Below are 23,761 nucleotides of genomic sequence, written 5' to 3' on the forward strand. Positions count from 1 at the left end.
ATGAACAGCAAAGCATGAACAAATTATTACCCAGGGCCATGGTGGTCACAGTCAAACACAGCCAACAACTTCATGACAATACTGACTAAATGAAATTTGTATAACTGACATTGTTAATAGATATAATGAATATAAAGCCAATAATCAGGTCAATATATACTTGGGAGCAATTGTTCATCGACCTTAAGAGTAACCATGCAGAACTTCATGATGAGGAAGAACAAGAATAAATCTGAAACCCAAAATTCATAACAAATTACAATAAAATAATATAAATAAAACATTAACAAAGTTAAATGCTTGTATTAGTTAAGAAATCATGGACCATATGTCTCAATGGACGTTTGAACAGGACCATATTTCAAATATCTTTTTGGCATGGACCAAATGTCTTAATGGATGTTTTGGCCAGAACCAACTATCTCAATGGATGTTTTGGAGGGACCAAATTTCAAGGACCTTTTGGCATGGACCAAATGTCTCAATAAATGTTTTGTTCTTTCTCAAGATTGTTTTTGCTATTCACCATCATTGCGGTTTCATACAAATTTTAGATTATTTGTTCTAGTTCTGTGAAATATGCCTTTGGAATTTTAATAGGGATTGCATTGAATCTGTAGATTGCTTTGGGTAATACGGACATTTAAACAATATTAATTCTTCCAATCCAGGAACATGTACTATCTTTCTGGTTATTTGTGCCTTCTTCAATTTCATTTACCAGTGTCCTAGTTTTCATGGTACTGGTCTTTATCTCCTTGGTTAAATTTATTCCTAGCTATTGTATTCTTTTTGATGTCACAGATTTCTCATTTTATTTCCTGCAACTTTATTAAATTCATTTATTTGTTCTAACAGTTTTTTTTTAGTGGAGTCTTTAGGGTTCTTTCTATATAGTATCATGTCATCTGCAAATAGTGATAGTTTTAATTTATCTTTCGTGATTTGGATGCATTTTCTTGCCTAACTGCAGTGGCTAGGCCTTCCAATACTACGTTGAATAAAAATGGCAAGAGTGAGCATCCTTGTCTTGTTCCTGATCTTAGCGGAAAAGCTTTCGATTTTCATCATTGAGAATGGTGTTATCTGTGAATTTGTCATATATGGCCCTTATTATGTTGAGTTACATTCCCTCTCTACCCACTTTAAGGGGAGTTTCATCATAAATAGATGTTAAATTTTGTCAAATCCTTTTTTTTTTGCATCCATTGAAATGATCATATGATTTTCATCATTCATTTTGTTAATATGATGTTTCACATGGATTAATTTGCAGACATTGAACCATCCTTGCATCCCTGGAATAAATCCGACTTGATAATGGTGTGTGATTTTTTTCATGTATTGTTGGATTTGGTTTACTAGTATTTTGTTGAGGATTTTTAAAAATAAATTTATTTATTTCTGGCTGCATTGGGTCTTCATTGTGGTGCGCGGGCTTCTCACTGTGGTGGCTTCTCTTGTTGTGGAGCAGGGGCTCTAGGCTCATGGGCTTCAGTAGTTGTGGCACATGGGCTCAGTAATTGTGGCTTGTGGGCTCTAGAGCGCAGACTCAGTAGCTGTGGCGCATGGGCTTAGTTGCTCCACGGCATGTTGGATCTCACGGAGCAGGGATTGAACCCATGTCGCCTGCATTGGCAGGTGGATTCTTAACTACTGTGCCACCAGGGAAGTCCCTTTGTTGAGGACTTTTGCATCTACTATTCATCAAATATATTGGCCTCTAATAAGGCCTCTAAGTCCTTTAATATATGCTTTGTATATCTTGGCCATACTCTGTTGGATGCATATAAATTTAAAACTGTTATTTTTTTTGTTGGATTGATGACTTTATCATTATGTAAGGCCTTTCTTGCCTTTTATTACAGTCTTTGTGTTAAAGTCTATTTTGTCTGATACGAGCATAGCTACTACAGTTTTCATTTCCATTTGCATGGAATATCTTTTCCATCCCTTCACTTTCAGTCGGTGTGAGTCTTTTGTTCTGAAGTGAATCTTTTGTAGGCAGCAGCACATGATGGGTCATGTATTTTTTATCCATTTAGCCACTCTATGTCTTTTGATTGATGAATTTAGTCCACTTACATTTAAAGTAATTATTAACAATAAGTAAGTACTTATTGCCATTTTGTTGTTTTCTGGGTGTTTTTGTAGTTCCTCTCTGTTTGCTTCTTCTCTTTCTCTATTTTCTTGTGTTTTGGTGGTATTCCTCAGTGGTATGTTTAGATTCCTTTTTCATTTTCTTCTTTGTATTTACTATAAATTTTTACCTTGTGGTTACTGTTAAGTTCACATATAGCATCCTACAGAAATAGTTGCCTGTTTCAAGTTGGTAGCAACTTAAATTTGAACACATTCTGAAGTTTTATTGTTTTACTCCCTGCCTCCCACATTTTGTAATTTTGATGAAACTTTTTATATCCTTTTATTTTTGCCTCCCTTAACTAATTACTATAATTTTAGTTAATTTTACTACTTTCTTCTTTTAACTTTTATACCTGCCTTATAAGTGATTGATCCACTACCTTTATTATATATTTACCTTTATCAGTGAGGTTTTTACTTTCTTATGTTTTCTTATTACTAATTAGTGTCATTTCTTTTAAACTTAAAGTAGTCCCTTTAACATTGCGCATAGGGCTGTTTTAGTGGTGGTGAACTCATTTAACTTTTGCTCATCTCGAAAACTCTTGATATTGCCTTTAACTCTCAGTAATAACTTTACCGGGTAGTAAATTCTTGGTTTGATTTTTTTTTCTTTCAGCAATTGAATATGTCTTTGCCACTCCTTTCTTTTTTTTTTTTTTTTTTTTGTGGTACGCGAGCCTCTCACTGTTGTGGTCTCTCCCGCTGCGGAGCACAGGCTCCTCCAGACCCGCAGGCTCAGTGGCCATGGCTCACGGGCCTAGCTGCTCTGTGGCATGTGGGATCTTCCCAGACCGGGGCACGAACCCATGTCCCCTGCATTGGCAAGTGGACTCCCAACCACTGCACCACCAAGGAAGCCCCCAGCCACTCCTTTCTTGCCTGTAAAGTTTCTGCTAAAAAATCTGCTGATAGCCATATGGGGTTTCCTTTCTATGTAACTAGTTGTTTTTCCCTTGCTGCTTTTAGGATGCTGTCTTTATCCTTAACTTTTACCTTTTTAATTATGATGTGCTTTGGCTTATGTCTCTTTGGGTTCATCTTATTTGGCACTCCCTGGGCTTCCTGGGCCTGGATGTCTGTTTCTTTTCCCAGATTAAGGAAATTTCAGCCACTGTATCTTCAAATATCTTTTCTGGCACTTTTTCTCTCTCTTCTCTTTCTGCAAATCCTATAATGTGAATGGTATTCCACTTGATGTTTTTCCTAAGGTCCTTTAAGATACCTTCACTTTTCAAAATTCTCTTTTTATTTTTTTGCTTTGTTCTTCTACCTCATCCAGTCTGCTTTTGAATCCCTCTTGTGTATTTTTCAGTTCAGTTATAACTTCTATTTGGTACTTTCTCATATTTTTTATCTCTTTATTGAAGTTCTTACTGTGTTCATCCATATCTCTCCTGAGTTTGGAGAGCATTTTAAAATAACCATTATTTTGAACTCTTTGTCAGGTAGATCGCTTATCTCCATTTCATTTTGTATTTTTTTTCCTGAGGTTTTGTCTGTTCTTTTGATTGGAACATATTCCTCTCTATCCTCATTTTGCCTAATTCTCTGTGTTTGTTTCTATGTATTCGGTAAATCAGCAATCTATCCCAGTCTTGAAGGAATGGCCTTATTTAGGAGATGTCCTGTGAGACTCTGAGGCACAATCCCACATGGCCATCAGAGCCAGGTACTTTAAGGGATGTCACCTATGTAAGCTATGTGAGCCTTCCTATTGTTGTGGCTCTGTGGATCCTGCAGGGCCCTGGTGAGCAGGGCTGGTCCCTGGACTGACTGCAGGCCCAACCACCACTTCTGCAGGGGTACTGGTGGGTAGAGCTGGCTCCTGGATCCACTGCAAGGCTTGTCCTCAACTTCTTCGTGTGTTGTGGGCAGGGTTCTCTCTCTTCCTCTCTGCTGGATGTGAGCCCTGGCCAAGGAATACAGGTAGACAGAGATCTCAGCAGGATACACCCACTGGTGCAAACAGGTTATGGGGAAAATTTCAAAATTGTGTCCAGCAGTATTGGCATTATCAAGGTAGACTGAGATGGCAAAAATATCTCCTACTAGTGTCTCAGTTCCTGGGGAGTGTCTCAACTTGTTTCTGCCTCTTGGGCTGATGCTTCAAGATTACTAAGTGGGTCCCTTTTACCTATGGTCCTTGTGATTTTCAGTATGGTGTTTTTGCACTAATTTTGGGGTCTAGTGGGTTTACATGTGAGCCTCTAGAGAGCAGATTTTTTTGTTCCTTGCAGTTCTATAGTTTTCCTGGACTTATTTCCTGTTGGCTTTCAAAGACATGTGTTTTGGGGACCCATCTTTCCTGTGTAGGATCTAAGGCTTGGAGTGGCTGATGAGAAGCTCACATCTCTTGCTTCTTGGGGGGAAGACCCATACCTTTATGTTCCCTCCCAATTTTGGATTGTGTGGCTGGGGTGTGGTTCTTTTCCTGGTGAGACCAATTTTCTGCCTCTGCTACACACTGGATGCTGTCGTTTACCCTTTATTTTGGAGGATCTGTTCATCCAGTTTTCAGGACACTTTCTGAGGGAATTATTCTATATGTAGTTGTAGATTTGTTGTGTGCTTGGGAGGAGATGAGTTAAGAATCTTCCTTTACCACCACCTTGAACCCTCTCTTCTAGCTTGCATCATTTCTGATGAGGAGTCAGCTGTCATTTTTATCTTTGTTTCTGTGTATATAATACATTCTTCTTTGATTGATTTTAAGTTTTTCTCTTTAGTATAATTTGAGCTATGATTGGCATGACTTTATTTATATTTATTATGCTTTGAGATTGCTGAGCTTCTTGGATCTGTGGATTTATGGTTTTCACCAAATCTGAAAAATTTCAACCACTATTTCTTGAAAAATTTTTCGTGTTACCCCTACTCTTATTCTAGATTTCCACATACACTATGTTAACTGCTTGATATTGTTCCATGGGTAAATGATTTTAATTATATTTTTCACTTTGTGCTTCTCTTTTATAGAGTTTATTGCTTTGTCTTTTAGTTCACTTACCTTTCCTTTGTAGTGTCTAATCTACTGCAGTGTCTAATTTTAGATATTTTGTTTTTCAATTTTAGAAGTTCCATTTTTGCCTTTTTTATACCTTCTTTTTCTCTCTCTTCATCCTGTTTATATTTTATTTTACCTTCTTGATCATAAGGAGCAACTTTATAATGTGTCAATGTTCTTTTCTGCTAACTCCATCATCTCTCTTATTTCTTTGTTATATTGGTTGACTTTAATCTCAGTTATGGATGGATCATATTACCCGGCTGTTTTGGATGCCTGGTAATTTTTGTTTGTATTCTAGATGATCTCATTTACACTGGACATTTTTGTATTTCCTTAAAGAATATTCAGCCTTATTCTGGCATGCAGTAACCTGTGATCTGTTTGAGTTTTTCAAGGATTTCTTTTATGTTTTGTTACTGTTAGTCAAGGCAAGTCTTCTTTCCCCTAGTGTTCAATTAGTTTTACTACTAAGGCAAGAACTTTAATGCATGAGAACTTTAATGCCCCATTCTTATGAGGTCTGTTCACCATAGCTAGTGACAGCACAGACTATTCAGAGCTTTGTGTAAAGCCCTGGAAATTGTTCAGCCTACTGCTCTCTGGTGATTCTATTATGATCTCTCATATACACAGAGCAGTATTTAGTGGAAATCTCAAAGGGATTCCTCTGCAGACATGCAGAGCTATTTCTCTGTGCAGTTCCCTCCTCTCAAGACTCCCCCTGCCCCAAGTATACAATTCTAGGCTCATTGGCTTGCTGAACTCCACCTGCTATCTCCTCAACACAGGGAGGCTATTGAGCTTTGTCTGGGTTTCCATCTTCTATGCTGCAGGCTGGGAACTATCTCTGGGAGGTGTATTTGGTGAGTCATAAGGCTCACCTCATTTTTCCCTTTTGTTAGAGATTATAGTCCTGGTCTGTTTTCATATATTTTGCCTTGTTCTGTAGTTTTTCAGGGAGAGCAGTTCCCATAGTAGTAATCCTTCATGGGCAAAAGTAGAATTTGCTATTTGTTTTTAACTTGTGTAATCTCTTATTATTGTGTCTTTGTTGATTTTAAAGTAAGTAATTTTGCTGACCTTATTAAATGAGATATCTAACTTTCCTATTTTTAAATATTTTCTGTAACAACTTGTATTTATGGTCATTAACAATATATAAGTTACCTCTCAAACTATGTGGGTTTCTTTGTTTGTTTTGTTTTTGCTTTAAATCACCATTTTAACTTTTATTTAGTTGATATTTGTACATTAAAGTGTCTGTTTTTCTAATAATTGGAAATAGTATATTATTACCAAGATTTTAACATTTCATCTTATTTTCCAAATTTATTGATGCATAGTTTATAATTTTTGTAATCACTATTATATATCTACTTGCTTTTCTTATTCTGAATTTTATTTGTTACTTCTTTCTGTTATATTTGTTATGTATTGCAAAAAGTTATATCTATTTTAGATGCTTTTTTCCGAAAGAACCATTTTTTAAAATGTTGTATCTTTTAAGTTTTACTGTGGCCATATTTCTCTATTTCATTGCGTCCTGCTATTATTTATATATTATTTATATCCTGCCTTCTTATTTTGGGTCTGTTGTGCTTTTCCTAATTTCTTTCCCTGTATTTCTTATTTTCTAATAAAAGCATTTTTAAATGCTTAAGAATAAAAAAAGAAAGCAAAAAAATTGAAAACAATTAGGCAGTTTACACAAAGGTAAAACCACATGATTTAGAGATCTGTGTGTAAATACTAAACTTTCTAGAAATCAGAGAAATAATATGTCATTTTATTTCTATCAGGTTGCCAAATATTACAGAGTTGTATAATCCCCTGTATCAACCAAATTTGAGTCAGGGAAGCAATGGTACTCATATATTACTCATGTTTTAACTTGGTGAAAATATTTCAGAGGGGATTCTGGCAATGCAATTAATTAGTGAAGTTAAGAATGTATATTCCATAAAATCCAGCAGTTCCTTTCTTGGATATATTCTGTAGAGAAAATCCACTAGAACACAAACTTCTTGCAGCCCAGGATTTTAGCTTCTTTTTTTTTCATTGATGTATCCTACATGCCGAGAACCGTGCATGATACTTGTTAGATGTTTAATACATATTTGTTGAATGAAATAATTCTCACACAACTGTTACAAATGGATATGGGTGAGAATATTCACTGCAGTATGATTTGCAGTAGCAAAGAACCCTTCACTGTATTTATTGCTAAGGGAACAGAGAAGCAAAATGTAATGATAATGTTCAAAGGAATGCTATGCTACAGTAAGAAGTAGTAGGTTTACAATAATATGACTAGATTGATGTGAAGTGAAGAGTAAGCGTCAGACAAGATAAAGCAGTATATCAATTTAAATTTTTAAAAATACACATAAAATAGAACTTCATATTTTGAAGTAGGCATTGATTTTAAAGATGTGAATTAAAGCAGTTAGAGTAGTAGGAGAATGGAAATAAGAGTGAAAATAAAAAGCTAAAGTTAAAAAAATAAAATAAAATGAAGCCACAAAGCACACTTCACTGACCAAGAGTGGGATGCTATAGTTTAATCTGCACTATGCCTTTGAAGTCCAAGAATAAAAAGTGTGTCCATATGTCATTTTAACTTGTTTCGTCTTTTTAAACATACAATCCAATTTGACTCAGCTTTCCAAGAAGGCCTTAGATTACAAAACTGCTCCTTTGCTAAATGAATTGATTCTATGCACCAAACCAGGTATTTCCTTGTGATTAATTTACAATGAACAATCTAGCTTGCAGGTTTGTGGCAGACAGACCACCTGTTTGCTTTGGTTTTACAAATCCAGCATTATAAACAATAGCTTCATTTTACAAAACAACTGAGGGACTAAGTAGCCATGGAAATGAAACACGAACACGATAGAAACTACAAATTTTTATGTAACTTGTTAAGTCAGATTGATATCTAGAAACTGGAAGTTTTTATAGTGGCAATTGTTTTTTGGCCTATTAGCACACATGTGAAATGACTGTGGACTAGGCCCATTTTGCTACAAACAGATGTCATCTCCACTGCACAATTGGCACCTCTGTGGCTGAGCTGGAATGATGAATGTCATGCTCTCACAGCAAGGCACCATTTATCCATGTTAACATTACACCTAATGGCCATTGAAGAAAAAACATTCTTTTTCTATATTGAGAAAACTATGTTCTCAGTGGTCTTACTAGAAATGGGTAAAATGAGTAACGAATGGGAAAAATGAAGTAGAAAATGCCCAGTTGAATACTGCAGCATTCTAGGGAAAGAACACAGCTGGCTGTAAGGAGAGCAGAGACACACAGAGAGGAAGTGAATGGGGCCTCTTGTGCTCAAAATCCTCCAAGAGTTGAAGAAAAGAGACCAGAATGTAAAGCACAGGGGAAAAGGAAGATTACAAAAGAGCCTTTATCTAAAAGGTTCTATTCAAAGATGTAGTTTTCTTTTCAGGCAAGCACAACAGTTACAAAAAGTGGGTTTATCTCTTTACCTACATATTTCATGCTGTCCGTGTCATCATTTTAGAGAGTGACATTTTAAAAGAAGAACCCTCATTTTCTGTTGGCAATAATTAGGGGTAAATGAGTTTGGAAAACGACTGAAACATTTCTGTTGTTTAAGGATTTTGTTTGATTCCACCTACGATTTTTACTTTCTGATTATAAGTATGTATTGTTTATATCCACATAACTCTAAGAAGGATTTGAAGTGATTATGTCTTTGTAGACTATCTGCCAAGTTAACGTGTTATATTTTTAAAAATACTTTCTTATGATATTTGTCTTTGTCTGACTTACTTCACTTTGTATGATAATCTCTAGGTCCATCTGTGTTGCTGCAAATGACATTATTTCATTCATATATCATATGATATCACTTATATGTGGAATCTAAAAAAGTGATACAAATGAACTTATTTACAAAATGGAAATAGACTCACAAACATGGAAAACAAACTTATGGTTACTTAAGGGGAAAGTGGGGTAGGGCAGGGATAAATTAGGAGTTTGGGATTAACATATACACACTACTATATATAAAATAGGTAACCAGCATGGGCCTACTATATAGCACAGGGAACTCTACTCAGTAGCTTATAATAACCTGTAATGGAAAAGAATCTGAAAAGAATATATATATGTATATATATATATATATATATATAATTGAATCACTTTGTTGCACACCTGAAACACTGTCAATCAACTATGCTTCAATTAAAAAATTAATAAAAAACTTTCTTATGACTCTATCTCTAATACTTCAATAAAACCTCAAACAAAAATCTTACACTAATAAAAATGAGTGAACCTTAGAAATCCTTTAGTCCAAACATGATATTTTCTTTATTTGTTCTTTTTAAGGTAATTTTAATTATAGAGTATATGAATGTATTACCCCAGTAAAAATTAAAACAAAAAAGATAAGTCTGATAGATCTTTGTTAGAGAAAACTTTTGATGGCAAATGACTAAAAAGTTAACCCAACTGGCTTAAGCACCTGCGTGGATGTGTTGATTATGTGACGCAATCCCTTGGCTTCTCAGAGTTCCAGTGGTGGCAGGACCCTGATTCTCTCTTTGTCTGGCTCACCTCCCCCATCCCCACGAACTTGGCTTTGTTCTCAGGCTCTGGTTCTAAAGTTGCAAGATGGTTGCCATGGCTTCAGCTTTCCTATTTTTGGTTTCACATTTTATAATAGCTTTTAAAAAGTCTCCAGAATTGAATTTCATTTGTTCTGAATTATAGTCTTGAGCCAATCACTGTTTGTATGGACCTGAAAAACACTGATTGCTTTGGGTCTTACTTACATGCTTCAGTCCAGGATGAAGTGTGTTCAGTTTCACGCAAGCATTTTGGTTGACACAGGGGTTTTCTCCAAAAGCAAAATCGGTGGACCTTAAGGAGGGGAGCAGATACTGGGGGATAAAAATACTAGGTGTTCATGATACTCACCTGTGAAGACACCTTCCAAACGCCAATCCCCTCACTCCCTGAAGATAATCACTGTCACCAATTTTTTCTGGCCATTTATCCACACGTTTTTTTCTGTGAATTTACATAAAATATTTGTATATGAAGGGAAAGATTTAATTGAGTGTTTTTATTCTTACTTTTCATCTGCATTTTTATATTGAATGAAGTAACGTTTTCTTCAACTTGCTTTTTTACATTTGATCTTGACTATCTAACCATGTTAGTAGGTGTGGATCAACCTCTATAGTATTATAAGTACGTACAGTGCTATCTCAAGAAAGCTAGGATCTATAGATCTACCCTGACAACCACTGCATACTTTTACATAATATCCATTGTACTACTGTATGTTTAGGTATATTTAACTACAGTGTACTTAGCTATTATTCAATTAAGGACTTCTCTCTCTCCCTCTCCCCTCCACCCCTGCTTTTAGTATTAGCAATGCCAAATAATGAACATTCTTGTGCAAGTCTATTTGTACATATGATATTATTTATTTAGGGTAAATATTGTTCTCAGAAGTGGCATTATTATGTAATGGCATAGTTCCTTCAAAATGTCTGTACCAATTTATACTCATAGCATTTTACGACTACTTTTATAGCAGTGTATGAAACTGCGGACAATCTCAGCAATGCTTGCTATAATCAACTTGTAAGTTTTGCTAATCTAAAGGATGAAAAAATGGCATCAGATTTTTTGTTTTATTTTTGAATTGCCTTGTTGATTATTGAGGGCTGTCATCTTTTATGGTTGTATTGGTCTTTTACTTTTTATTTTCTATAAATTGCCTGAGCATATGCTTTGCTAAGTCAATATTTTTTTTTTGTTTAACTTATTTGTCAAATTTTCTTATGCATTCTGAATACCAATTCTTTGTCTTATTATCTCAGTGATAAATACTCATACCCAGTTCATTATTTGTGTTTTAAAATTTATCAATTTATTCATTCATGACTTTTTCATTTTTAATTATTTTAAATTGCAATATAATTGAAGTACAACATTGTATTAGTTGTAGGTGTACAACATAATGATTTGATATATGTATGCTTTGGAAATTATCACAATAGGTTTAGTTAACACCTATCACCACACATCATTACAAACTATCTTTTCTTCTTGTAATGAGAGTTTTTAAGATCTACTCTCTTAGCAACTTTCAAATATACAGTAGAGTATTGTTAACTATATTCACCAAGCTGTGCATTGCATCCCAGGATTTATTTATCTTATAACTGGAACTTTGTACTTGGCCAGCTTTACCCATTTCACCTCTCCGTCTTCACCATCCATGCCTACCACCTCTGGCAACCACCAATCTGTTCTATCTTTGAGTTAGGTTTGTGTGTGTGTGTGTGTGTGTCTTTTATTCTTTTAAATTCCACATATAAGTGAGATCATACAATATTTATCTTTCTCTGTCTGACTTATTTCACTTAGCATAATGCCCTCAGGGTCCAAAAGTCTTCATGGCTTTTTAAACTTTTGCTATGTGATCATAAACATATGTTCATATTTTTCCTTTTATACCTGTAGAGCTTTCTTACATTGTTACATTCTTACATTTGAGACATTAATTCATTTAGAATTTATATTTGTATAGTATGAGTAAGGATCTATCTTCATTTTGTTTTGTTTTTAATTTTCTCAACACCACTTAATTAAAAGTGTATCTTTTCCTTACCGACGTGAGATGCACACTAAATTCTTGTATATGCATGATTCTGGAGTCAAAATCTATGGTTTAAAATTTTTTATCCTGCTGCTTGATCAAATAAAATTTCTTGTTCCATTTTGTTAAAGTTGTCTCAGCTATTCTGATTGCATAAAAATTAAGAATCAGCTTGTCAGTGGCCATAAGAAACATTTTTTTGTGCAGTGCGTTGGGTTAGATTGAATTTACAGACAAATAAAGGGAAACAGACATTTTTACAGTATTCAGAGTTCCCAAGCATTAACACATTACAGCTCTCCATTTATTTTAGTTTTCTTTTTTGTTACTAAGTAAAGCTTAACAGATTTTTTTCCCCAAAAAGGTCTAAAAACATTTTTTCTAGGAACTTGGTAACTTCTTATTTTTGCTTTAGTATAACTGCTATACCAAAAAACTATTAATTAAAAATTTATTGCTGTAAAACAGATGTAAAGAAAAATGCACATACTTTAAGTACACAGCTTGATGAATTTTCACAAACTAAGCCTACCCGGGCAACCAGCATCCAGATTAAGAAACTGAATTATTATCATCTCTTTAGAAGCCCTACTTCCTTCTAGTCAGTATCACATCCTTTATGAATAATAACTATGTTGGCTTCTCACAGTATAGATTAATTTGCTCTGTTTTTATAATTTACATAAATGGAAGCACATTGAGTATACCCTTATGTGTCTGACTTCTCTTACTAAGGATTATATATATGAGTTTTATTCATAATGTTGCATGCAATTGTAGAGATTTCAATCCATATCCCTGCTGTGTAATATTCAACTTCATTAGTATATGGCAATCTATTTATCAATTCTACTGTTGATGGTATTTGGGGAATATATTTTTAGTCAATTATTAATGGTGTTATGTTGAATGTTTTACTCAGCGAATTTTGCTGAACGTTTGGGTGCATTTATCTTGGATATGTAACTAGGAGTAAACTTGCTGGGTCATAGAAAAATTCATACTTTTGGCTTCCATAAACATTGCCACAGTTTTCCAGAACGTTTGTTCCAATTCACGCTGTCATCAGCAATGTAAGAGCATTCCGTTCATTTCACATCCTAGATGACAATTGGCATTTCCAACCTGGTCGTTTTGTAGCAGTAATCATTGTGGTTTTCATCTGCATTCACTTGATTTCTAATAAAGTTGAGCTTTTTATTCATATTTTTATTTCCATGTTGACAATCTCTTTTGTGAAATATCTGTTCAAGTCTTTTGCCATTTTAAAAATTGCTTTGTCTATCTTTTTCTTAGTGATTTAGAATTTCTTTATATTTTCTAAATATGATATATTGGATATATTTTGTCTGGGTTTTGTGGTTGCTCTTCACTCTCATAATAATGTCTTTGATGAACTGAAGGTCTTAATTTTAATAAAGTTCAATTAAACATTTTTTTTTATTGTTACTACTTTTTGAGTTCTGTCTAAGAACATTTTGCCTATTCCAAGATCATATTTTCTCCTATATTTTCCTCTGAAAACTTTATTGTTTCACCTTTCACATTTAGATCCATTTGGAATAGATTTTTTTCATACAGGGTGAGGTAGGGGGTCAAGATTCATTTTTTCCCAAATGAATATCCACTCCATCTGGCACCATTTATGAATAAGACTATACTTTCTCTTATTACATTGTTTTGTCATGTTTGTCATAAAAAAACAGTGGCTGAATATATGGGAGTCTGTTTCTAGACTCTATTCTGTTGCAGGGATTCCTTTGTCTATCTTTGAGTTAATACCACATTGTCTTAATTAGTATAGTTTCAGAATAGGTCTTGGTATTGAGTAATGTCAGTCCACCAGCTTTGTTCTGCTTCTTCAAAAATGCCTTAGCCATTTTAGTCTTTTGCATTTCCATATGAATTTTAAAACCAGCTGGTCAATCAAAAGTATTGCTGAAATATTGACGGGAATTACCTTGAATCTACAGTTTAATTTGGAGAGAATTGACATCTTTATAACATTGAGTCCTTCAATTCACAAGTATGGTGTATCCCTCCATTTATTTAGGTCCTTGAAATTTTCTCTGAAAAATGTTTTATAATTTTCAGTAAAAAGATGTACATACCTTTAATTAGATATTTCCAAAGTATTTTATGTTTCTGAGTGCCATCGTAAGTGGTATATTTTTCTTTTCTATTTTTTTTTTTTTTGGTGGCTGGTATATAGAAATATAATTAATATTTGAACATTATTCTTGTATCCAGTAGCATTATATTTATCAGTTCTAATAGTTTATCTACAGATTATTTTGAATTTTCTAGGTTAACAAACATGACTTCTGTGAATAATGGCATTTTATTTCTTTCTTTACAACCCTTACACCTTTTATTTATTTCTTATTTCACCGGCTAGTGCTTCTGGCACAATACGGGATAGTTGTAAAGGTAAAAGCATACTTGTCTCATTCGAGGGAAGGTTTCAAGAGTGCATCATTGAGTATGATACTTGCTATAGATTTTAAAGATATTATTTATCAATATTAAGAAATTTCTCTTTCATTCCTGCCTTGCTAAGACATTTTATCATGAATAGGTGTTAAATTTTATGATATGCTGTTTATACATCTATCGAAATGATTACATGTGATTTTTCTCCTGTTTTAATGTAGTTAAGTTACATTGTTTTCTAACCTTGAATGATACTTGCATTCCTGAAATGAACATTCATTAGCGGAAACATATTGGACTTTGTATATATCACTAGATTCTTTTTTCTTATACCTGGCTAAAAGTTTTTGCATCTGTATTAGTTAAGAAATTGGTCTGTAATTTTCCTTTATTTCTAATGTTCTGGTTAGGTTTTGGGACCATCTTGCTATTCTCATAAAGATTGTTATGAATTTTCCTTATTTTGCTGTTCACTGGAAGAATTTAAGGCATGTTATTTCTTCCTTAAATTCCTGGAACAAATCAGCTGCTGAAGCCGAGTAGTCTTGACTTTTTTTTTTTTTAATTGACAAGGATTTCAATAATAGATTCAACTTCTTTAGTATGCATAGAATTATTTAGAGTTTTTGTTTCATCTATCATCTTAGTAAGTTATTTTCTTAGTGAAGATTTCATCTATTTCTTACAAATTATCAACTTTATTCATGATATACTCTTATTTTCTTTAAGTGTGGAGAATCTATATGTAATGTTTACTTTTGGTAAACACTTGGTGTTTTCTCCTTTTTTGATCAATTTTGCTAAGGGTTTTTTTAAGAATCAATGTCATTGGTCTTTCACAAAAAATGACTTCTGGCTTTGTGTTTTCTCTTTACTGTCTATTGTTTTTACTTTGTCTATACCATATATATATTCATGTTATTATATTTATTATTTATTTTTCTATTTCCTTAGATTTGACTTGTTACTTTTCTAGCATTTTAACATTGAAGTTGGAAGTATTGCTCTTTAACTTCTCTTTTTCATTATTATATATATTTAAGGCCAAGAGGTCTTGAAAATACTGCTTTAGCTGCATTCCATAAATTTTGATATGTGGCATCTTTGTCATTTTGAGATATTTTATAATTTCCATTTTGACTTCTATTTTAACCTATGGTTTATTTAGAAATATATCTTTAATTTTCAGACATATGGAAATTTTCTACTAATCTTTTGTGATTGATTTCCAGTTTAATTAAGAATCTGATCAAAAGGCAGAATCTAAAACTTTTTAATCTTTTCAAATTTCCTGAGGCTTTCTTTTTGCTCCAGCTTATGATACTTTGATAAATGTTTCTTATAAACTTGGGAAAAATGTCAACTACATTACTATTAGATACAATTTTCTATGTAGGTTAATTAGGTCAATTTCGTTAAATGTGAGTGTTTTTTGTTTTTGGTTTTTGGCAGTTTTTTTGGTGTGCCTACAGACTTAGGATTGTGATGTCTTCTTGTTAGGATGACTCATTTATGAAATGTCTCTTTGTATCATAATCTCTAATAATGTTTGTTGCCTTCAAGTCTTTCGTGTTTGATAATAATTGTCAAGAACCATTAAGGATTTGAGATTTTGCCCTTCTTGCAATCTAGCAAGTTAGGCTGCCATATTTTTATGGATGTTGGTAGAAGACATGGGATTCCCCAGTTCCCACAAGGTGTTGAAGTCCACTGGACACCATTGGATTGTAGTCTAGCCAAGTCACCAGCACACCCAACTTAGGCATATAGGGGAAACTGAATCAAGAGCCCCAGTGAGCCAGCAGCTTTACTTCAGGAGGTAAATGGAGGAATACAATTTTTCCAAAAGAGATGGCCGCTTTTACCCTGTTCGGGCTTCACTGAGCTTCTTGAAGTGTGAGCTGATAATCAGTTTTGAAAATTTTTGATGGTTAATAGATGTCTTATACTTCTCCTTATTCAATTTTCTATTAATCTCCTCGTTTTCAGTCTTGCCTTACACAGTTTCTCTTGCCTCCAGCTCCTTTTAGGAGCCTTTTAGGAATGGCTAGTTCAGTTGGCTTACTTCTCATTAGCGCTACCCTCTAGAGACACTTGATGTTCACTACTCTTTTTAAAATTTCTTAAATTTTATTTTATTTGGCCACACCGCATGGTTTGAGGGTTCCCTGACCAGGGATTGAATCCAGGCTGCGGCAGTGAAAGCGCCGAGTCCTAACCACTGGACTGCCAGGGAATTCCTGAACTGCTCTTAATTCTTCTAGAATCTGTTTCTCCTTGTTTTCTACCTTCCAAAAATTTGTTGATACCCTTACGCACTGTTCTCTTGGTCTACTATGCCTATTTTATTCTCTTTTCGAGGGATTTTTTATGGAGAAATCTGTGATAAATAATGTATTTATTCTATAATACATAACCCCAATTCACCACTACAATATTTTCAGTTTTCTTATTTTATTTGGTTTTAGATGTACCGCTTGTAATAATCAGTTAACAGGATATAGCATAAGTCCAGAATGAGCATTTCATAATTTAGGTGAGCTTAAACCATCACATTATTTGTTGTTCACATTTATTGTTACTGATATTGATGGTACTTCTCAAATGTTGAGTGATTTTTGTATTCTGTATTCAAGTATGCATTTGAGTATTTTTGCCTTTTATACATCCTACAGGGACAGTCAGCCTATGGGAGGCCTGGGAACTACTTGTAGGATTATGGCCCACACTGTTTTAGGGGGAGGGTGGTAGACAAGATATGCAACTAGATGACTACCTTGTCTCTCTTCCTCAAACTCCCACAGTAAATATTCTTGCTTTGAGTAAGATGCCCTGTACCCTACTGCTTGACCCTGAGGTTAGGGGATGGTATAGAGAAATCTCTATTTCTGGTTTCTCCCACTTTGTTATTCCAGTTGATCACCCTGCTTATGTCTCTGGAAGTCCTCTGCACATTGATTCTACCATTGTGGTCATGCTCAAATTTGCTTTAACCTTCTGTTTTAGTGCAGTGCTAGAACCTAGGATGTGCCCAGGTGTGCAGGTCATACTGTGAGGCATACCCAACTGTTCTGTTTTTCAACCTCTTACAGATTTCTCCTGTGCTCTGAACCACTAAGATTATTCATCTCAGTTTTAAGCAATACCACATTTATATTATTTATAGGATTTGGCACAGGACGTGAGACTGCTGATGGTGGATGCGATCAGTTTGCCCTCTTACCAGATCCCTTAAGCACTGCCACGTTTAGAGACTTGATGGCTCAGTTATTCATTAATGAAAATTAGACTCTTCTGCTCAATCCTGCATTTTATATTGACCAGCACAGTTTGAGGTCTCTGTTCCATAAGCTATTAAGGATTCAATTAAAATTCTCTCATACGGTATGAATAGTATATAACACCATACATCAATTGGACTCTCTGTGATCACACGGCTGTCCTTCCCTTTAAGAATATTACACCCCATCTTTAATTTCTAGGTTATATCAGACTGGTAACTGAAATCTAATGTCATCTGTAGTTGGTTACTCTATTTTTTTTAATCTACAGAATATTCAAATTCTTACTTATTCCTGAAGAAAGTGCATTTTGAGAATGGTTTGGGAGATTGTTCTTATCTTCTACTACAAGCTGTTTTGGAGGATAATCTGATAATTCAGCTCTCTATTAATAAATTTAGGCCCTTTATTATAGATATGCCTTCATTAATGGACTCAACTCTTCAATTTCCCAAACTTGTCTTATTTTCTAGAAAAATAAATCAATTCACTTTTCTCAGTTTTTTCCTTTTTAAAAGATAGTCTTACAAAGATTCTTTTCTGTTATCTTCCTTCTCAAACCTTGGTCTCTAGAGCTTTTAAAAGGGTGACATTGAAAGATAGTGTGTGTGCAGACTAGAAACACATGCATCTCATGTCTAACTTTGACCAAAGTGTTGACAGTTTGTGGTAGATGCAGTTATATTAAATTTAGTCAGGTATAGATATGCCCTGAGTTGTAGAAGACGCAGCTGTATTTAATTTAAATATAACCTACAAAAGGTGAAGAATTTTCTAATAGAATGACTGCTTATAAGAGGCTAAGAAGAGGAACTATTAGGATTAACTGTTAGGGAAGTATGGGGAAGAAACAAAAGAAGGTGCAGAGAAAAAATGAAATATAGAAAGCAGAAAATTCCTCGTGCAAAACCTGACGGCTTCAGAACAGCAACGCTCTTAGATTACGAATGAAAGTGATTTTAATCAAGAGCTTAACTTTGGAGATACAAGTTGTGTCTCTATATAGCTACATATAGATAGTATATGTAATCATATTATATATATCCAAATGTTTTTGTATCAACAAAGATAGAGAAATACGTTTCTTTTTATGACCAGAAAAACATTTGGTGTTAAGAAGGGAGAGAAGAGAAAAAGAGTACTGGTGGAGGTTAGAAATAGGTAGCAGAGCAATTCCTTGCGTACTTTCCCATGGAGGGATCTATATCACAGACTGTCAGCCCCATCCTCACTTCACTAGGACTCTTGTGTCTCTGTATCGCTTTTCTGCTCCACCTTTTTAGCTATATGGATAGCAACATGTCTTGTGTGTGTGTGCTCACATAGATGCAGATACAAAATACAGATATACAATTTTTTTTTCTTTAGGACAGTCTCCTCTCTTTCTGGCCCTTGCTGGTGCAGTGTATTGAGGTCTCATTCAGAAAAGGTTAGGGAAGGTTAAAGTTCTTTGAGCTTCAACTAATCCCAGGCAGCTACCCTTAAGAAGATACAGCAATCATGCAAGGTTGGTAGGTAACAAATGTCATGGTCATTTGTCAGGTCCCAGACTTCCATAACAGAGCTACCAAGTTGCATTTGCCTTAGTTTCAATGTTCTGTTTTTTAGTTTTTCTCACTTCCTAGTTATACAAAGCAAAGAAAGTGAAAAAAGGAAAGATGCATATTTTTCTCTGCATATCACGTCCTTTTTCAGACACACGAAAAAGCATAATTCTGGCAGCAGTTTAGCCCCCAGACAGGAATGTATCTACATTTACACCTCATTGAAGTGTTAGGATTAAATAAATTCTAATTTAACGACATGAAATGAGGATTAGCTGCTGATATGATTGGGGCAATCCCGCCTCAGCCCAACTGGGAAAATGCCTCCAGTGTTCTGACTTCTAAGTATTTTAACTTCTTCTGTCCCATTTATAACACTTCCTTCTTTCCTGAAGCAGTGTCTTGTCCAGGCCTAGTCTCAACGGCCTTTCTGCTTCCGGCACCTGCTCACTTTCCCACAAAGAGATGCTTAGGAAACAATCAGGATTTCCAAAACTATTTAAACCTTAGATCTCCAGTGTCCCTAAAGCATATATTCTGAAGAGCTTGATTTCTATGGGATTTTTTTAATATTTTGTGCTTTTATCTTAATGATATTACAAAACACTTACACATATGTTCTGAAATATTTGAAAATGACTTTATAAAAGAAGAGTGATATATGACTTAATTGTCTCCGTTTGTGTTATTGTCACCCTCTTGCTTGTGCCAAAGGAAGGCCATAGGATGTCATGGTGTTCTATAAAGCTGGAAGTTTTTCAATGACTTGAGCAGAGAGAGTGGTGGGAGGATTCAACCATCACATGGCATACAAAATGCCAAACAGAAAATAACATGTTTTGTCATAAAGACTGTGCTCACATTTTAAGTAGATTACTTGAACTTTTTTTGTATGCCCCAATTAAATATGAGAAGAGTGGTAAACATACAATGAACCATTGTTTGGTCACTAATTCTTTAAGCTTTTTCACTATTGCATTTCAGATTCAGTATTAAATTTATTAGCCCATAGGGTAGTTGACCAATGGTTAAAAACTACCTCATTTCTAAAACAACAATAATAATTGTGGTGACTTATGGGATTGTCCACAAGGCTAAGATGCAAAAAAACCAAGATGACAGAAAATAAAGCATCAGACATGTAAAATTAAACTCTGTTATTAACCCTAAAATAGGTGATAGATGTTCATCAGTAAAACATTATCCACTACTTTAATTTTTTTACTTTGGAGCATGTTGACTTATAGTTTTGTTTGTATTGATAATAATTTTTAAAAATTAAAATATGTAACACATATTAGCACTAGCTAATTTTTATCAATTTCTGTTTGTATGGGTTAACGTTGCCTTTAAAAACAAATATATTAAGTAAACACTGAGGATATAATAGAATTAATTTTATACAAAAGGGAGCTATGTATTATACCAGCTATGTAGCTGATCTATGTGGTTTTGCCCCCAAATAAAGGGTAAGACTTCTCTTGAGAGAGGGTAAGGGTGCAAATACATGGTTAATAGACGATGACTGAAGAATGAAAACTCGGAGAAAGAAGCTTTATTTCCTGTCTTCTAAAATCTGTACCTAATATCATGAAATTTGTTTAGTACTCATGAATATAAATTGACATCGTGTGGAATCTTATGTGATTCTTACAGAAGAGTTTCAGAAAATTACACATACAGTAAAAATTAACGAAAGCACCTCTTTTGGTACTGAATCAGATGTAGTTTTACAGTCTTCTATAATAAACCCTTGAGGTCAAAGACAGCATCTATTTTTCTAATTTCTGAAATACTCCTTTCAGTTTTTAGTCACATGTGGAGATCCAGGTGGCGTAATGGAACTAAGATGACTTTATAATGCTTCATTTTGGGAGAAATGTTAACTTACAAATGAGACAGGCTGGGACCTATGACCCTATGCTGCAGTCCTGCAATGCTTGACCTGGACACACCTCTCCTTGAGCAACAAAGTACAAAGAAACTATATGGGACTAAAAATAACTGCATGCATGCACAGTTAGGGCAAATTCTGGACAAAAGATACAAAGAGACAAAAAAACCCAACTGCCACTTTTGAAGAGCCTGGAGCAAAGGCAGTGTACTGAACATGCTCTCTGCACACAACACAACTTAAGGGGTGGGCAAACTACCTAAGCCATCCCTCTGGCCCAACCCCCTGGACACACCCCTACCTTCACCCCATATAAGGAACAAGCTCGCCAGCCCCCCACCACCCCAGTGCCCCAGGGAGCGAGCAAGCAAGGGAACACGTTGTTTGTTCTCATTCCCTCCTGCTACAGCAGGAGCCCCAATAAAATCTTGCCTGAATTTCTTCTGTGGCCTCTAGTCAATTTATTTTGATTAGGCAAGGCCAAGAACCCTGGTCAGTATCACAAACACAAGTCAAAACACTTCCTGTGAAGCCTTTACATTTAGGTTAGAAAATAGATGCACACAATGAAACTTTTAATTTTTTTTTAAACCAGAAATTGACTTGTTTTTCTGTTTAAGTGAGTGAAAGACCCTTTTTTGGAAAATGCCTGGAGAGAGTTTTCCAAATTATGTGAAAAAGTAGTCTAGATAAATTTTCAAAATAAATGAATAATAAAATATAAGTATGTCCAGTTTTTGTCATAGGGTAGATTTTTAATGGGTCATAAGTATGTCAAAATTATATTATAGAAACTCTCAGTAAAGAGAGTTTATAATCCTGTTTCAGTCATTGGGAGGTAATTTAATGTACTGAAATTTCCTTTCTGAAATCAAATTTCGGTTATAATCCAAACTTAGTGCAAGTTGTTTAAAAAAAAACCTGCTGAGTTTTTTGTTCATTTGATGAAAGCTGAATTGACTTTAGCCAAACATTGCTTGAGCTCAGAACTTTTCCATTTATTATTCTGAAAAATTATTGGACATAGGCGATGATAGGGTTTCAGGAAAAATTAGCATTAACTTTTTCTAAAACAGTTTTTTATTACCAAATAATGGACACATTAAATTACTTGGAAAACAAATTATTTTTAATAGAAATGAACTTTAATTCACATTCCCGCAAAGTAAGAAAGTTTCCTTTGAAACGAAACAACTCTCTGAGGAACGTAGTTCCATAGGAGATAGTTCAAGGTGTAAATATAATCTAATAGCTGCAGATCTGGATCATTTAAAAATTGGGTGAAAATCACTGATGCCTCAGAAATCAGTAACAGTTATTGGTAATGGAGGCATTTCAGATTAGGAAAGGGAAGAAATAAGGTAGAATTGGAGATGTGAAAGGAAGGAAGCAAGGGAAAAATAATTCATAATGAGTTTTGTGATTTTGGTTTCACTGTAACTGGACTCGCTCAGAGTTAGAACTAAACGTTGTGGCTAGCTATGGATTAAGAATTGATCAAATTTCTCTTTATTAAAACAAAAAAGTGTTTCTTCAGGAGAGTCTTGCCCATCAGAATGAAGCTCACATGACCAGTCACAGTCACGAAGGACTTGGGAGCCATAAACAATTCTCTTTCTTTAATTAAAATGGTGAGAAAAGGGGAAAATGGCACACCATTTCCTGCCCACCACAGGTGTACATTGTTTCATTCCTGGGCTGTTCAACATACATGACATTTGAATCGGTGTAATCCTTTCAGAGACTAGGAGTTTAACAAAACCCTTCAACGGAGAGAATTATTTTATTTGGGGAAAGCAAGAGCAATGCATACAAAAGTACTGATTTTATTCTCTTTTCTATAGAAAAGAAGGAAAATCAATTTCCTCGCCAATATCGTAGTTAACACACCCACCTGGATTTTTGCTCCCATCTGTTTTCAAAGAGGCCAAAGAAAGTCACACTTGTAATAGTAGAAACACAAACTGAAATTGCATTGGTAGACTTGGAAAATAGCACTCCCTCCATTTTTCAAATATCTTTATGAGTTATAGATACAAGTTTTTCTTCTCATCAGGACAGGAGAAGTAGTCTGCAGCACTCTAGATAAATACGTCTTCTTGCATTCTTTATACATGAAGAGTCAAAAATCCTTCCTAAACTTTAAATCAGGTATGCACTGAAGCTCTTACACAGAACCTGTCACAAAGTAAATATTCAATAAATGCATGTTGTAATACTTTGAGTCTAAATTTATTTTTCTTTTAAATTTTATACATTTATGTGAATATACAGTTTTGAGAATTACTTTATAGCATGTCTGAATAGCATGTCTACATTGCCATTAATTAATAATTAATAATTAATTTCAAGCCATATATCTCATGAGGGTTTAATATCTAAAACATAAAGAATTCATACAACTCGATGACCAAATTAAATAACCCAAGTTAAAAATGAGCAAAGGACTTAAATAGACATTTTTCAAAAGAAGATATATGAATGACCAGCAGGTACATGAAAAGATGCTCAACACTACTAGTCATTAGGGAAATGCAAATCAAAACCACAATGAAATACCACCTCATGCCTGTTAGAATGGCCATCATTAAAAAGATAAGCATTAACAAATACAGATGAAAATGTAGAGAAAAGGGAATCCTTGTGCAATGTCATTAATCAAGATTGAACTGGAGGAGGAGGAAAGCTGAAGTGGTTGAGTTTGGCAGAAAAACTAGTTAATTTTAGAATATGGTAATTATCAAAAGAGGAATGAATAAATAATAGCTAGAAAAACAGTTTGAA

The sequence above is a fragment of the Monodon monoceros genome, unplaced genomic scaffold (genome assembly GCF_005190385.1).
Source record: "Monodon monoceros isolate NGI ecotype Baffin Bay Population unplaced genomic scaffold, NGI_Narwhal_1 Super_Scaffold_14, whole genome shotgun sequence".
Classification (NCBI taxonomy): Eukaryota; Metazoa; Chordata; class Mammalia; order Artiodactyla; family Monodontidae; genus Monodon; species Monodon monoceros.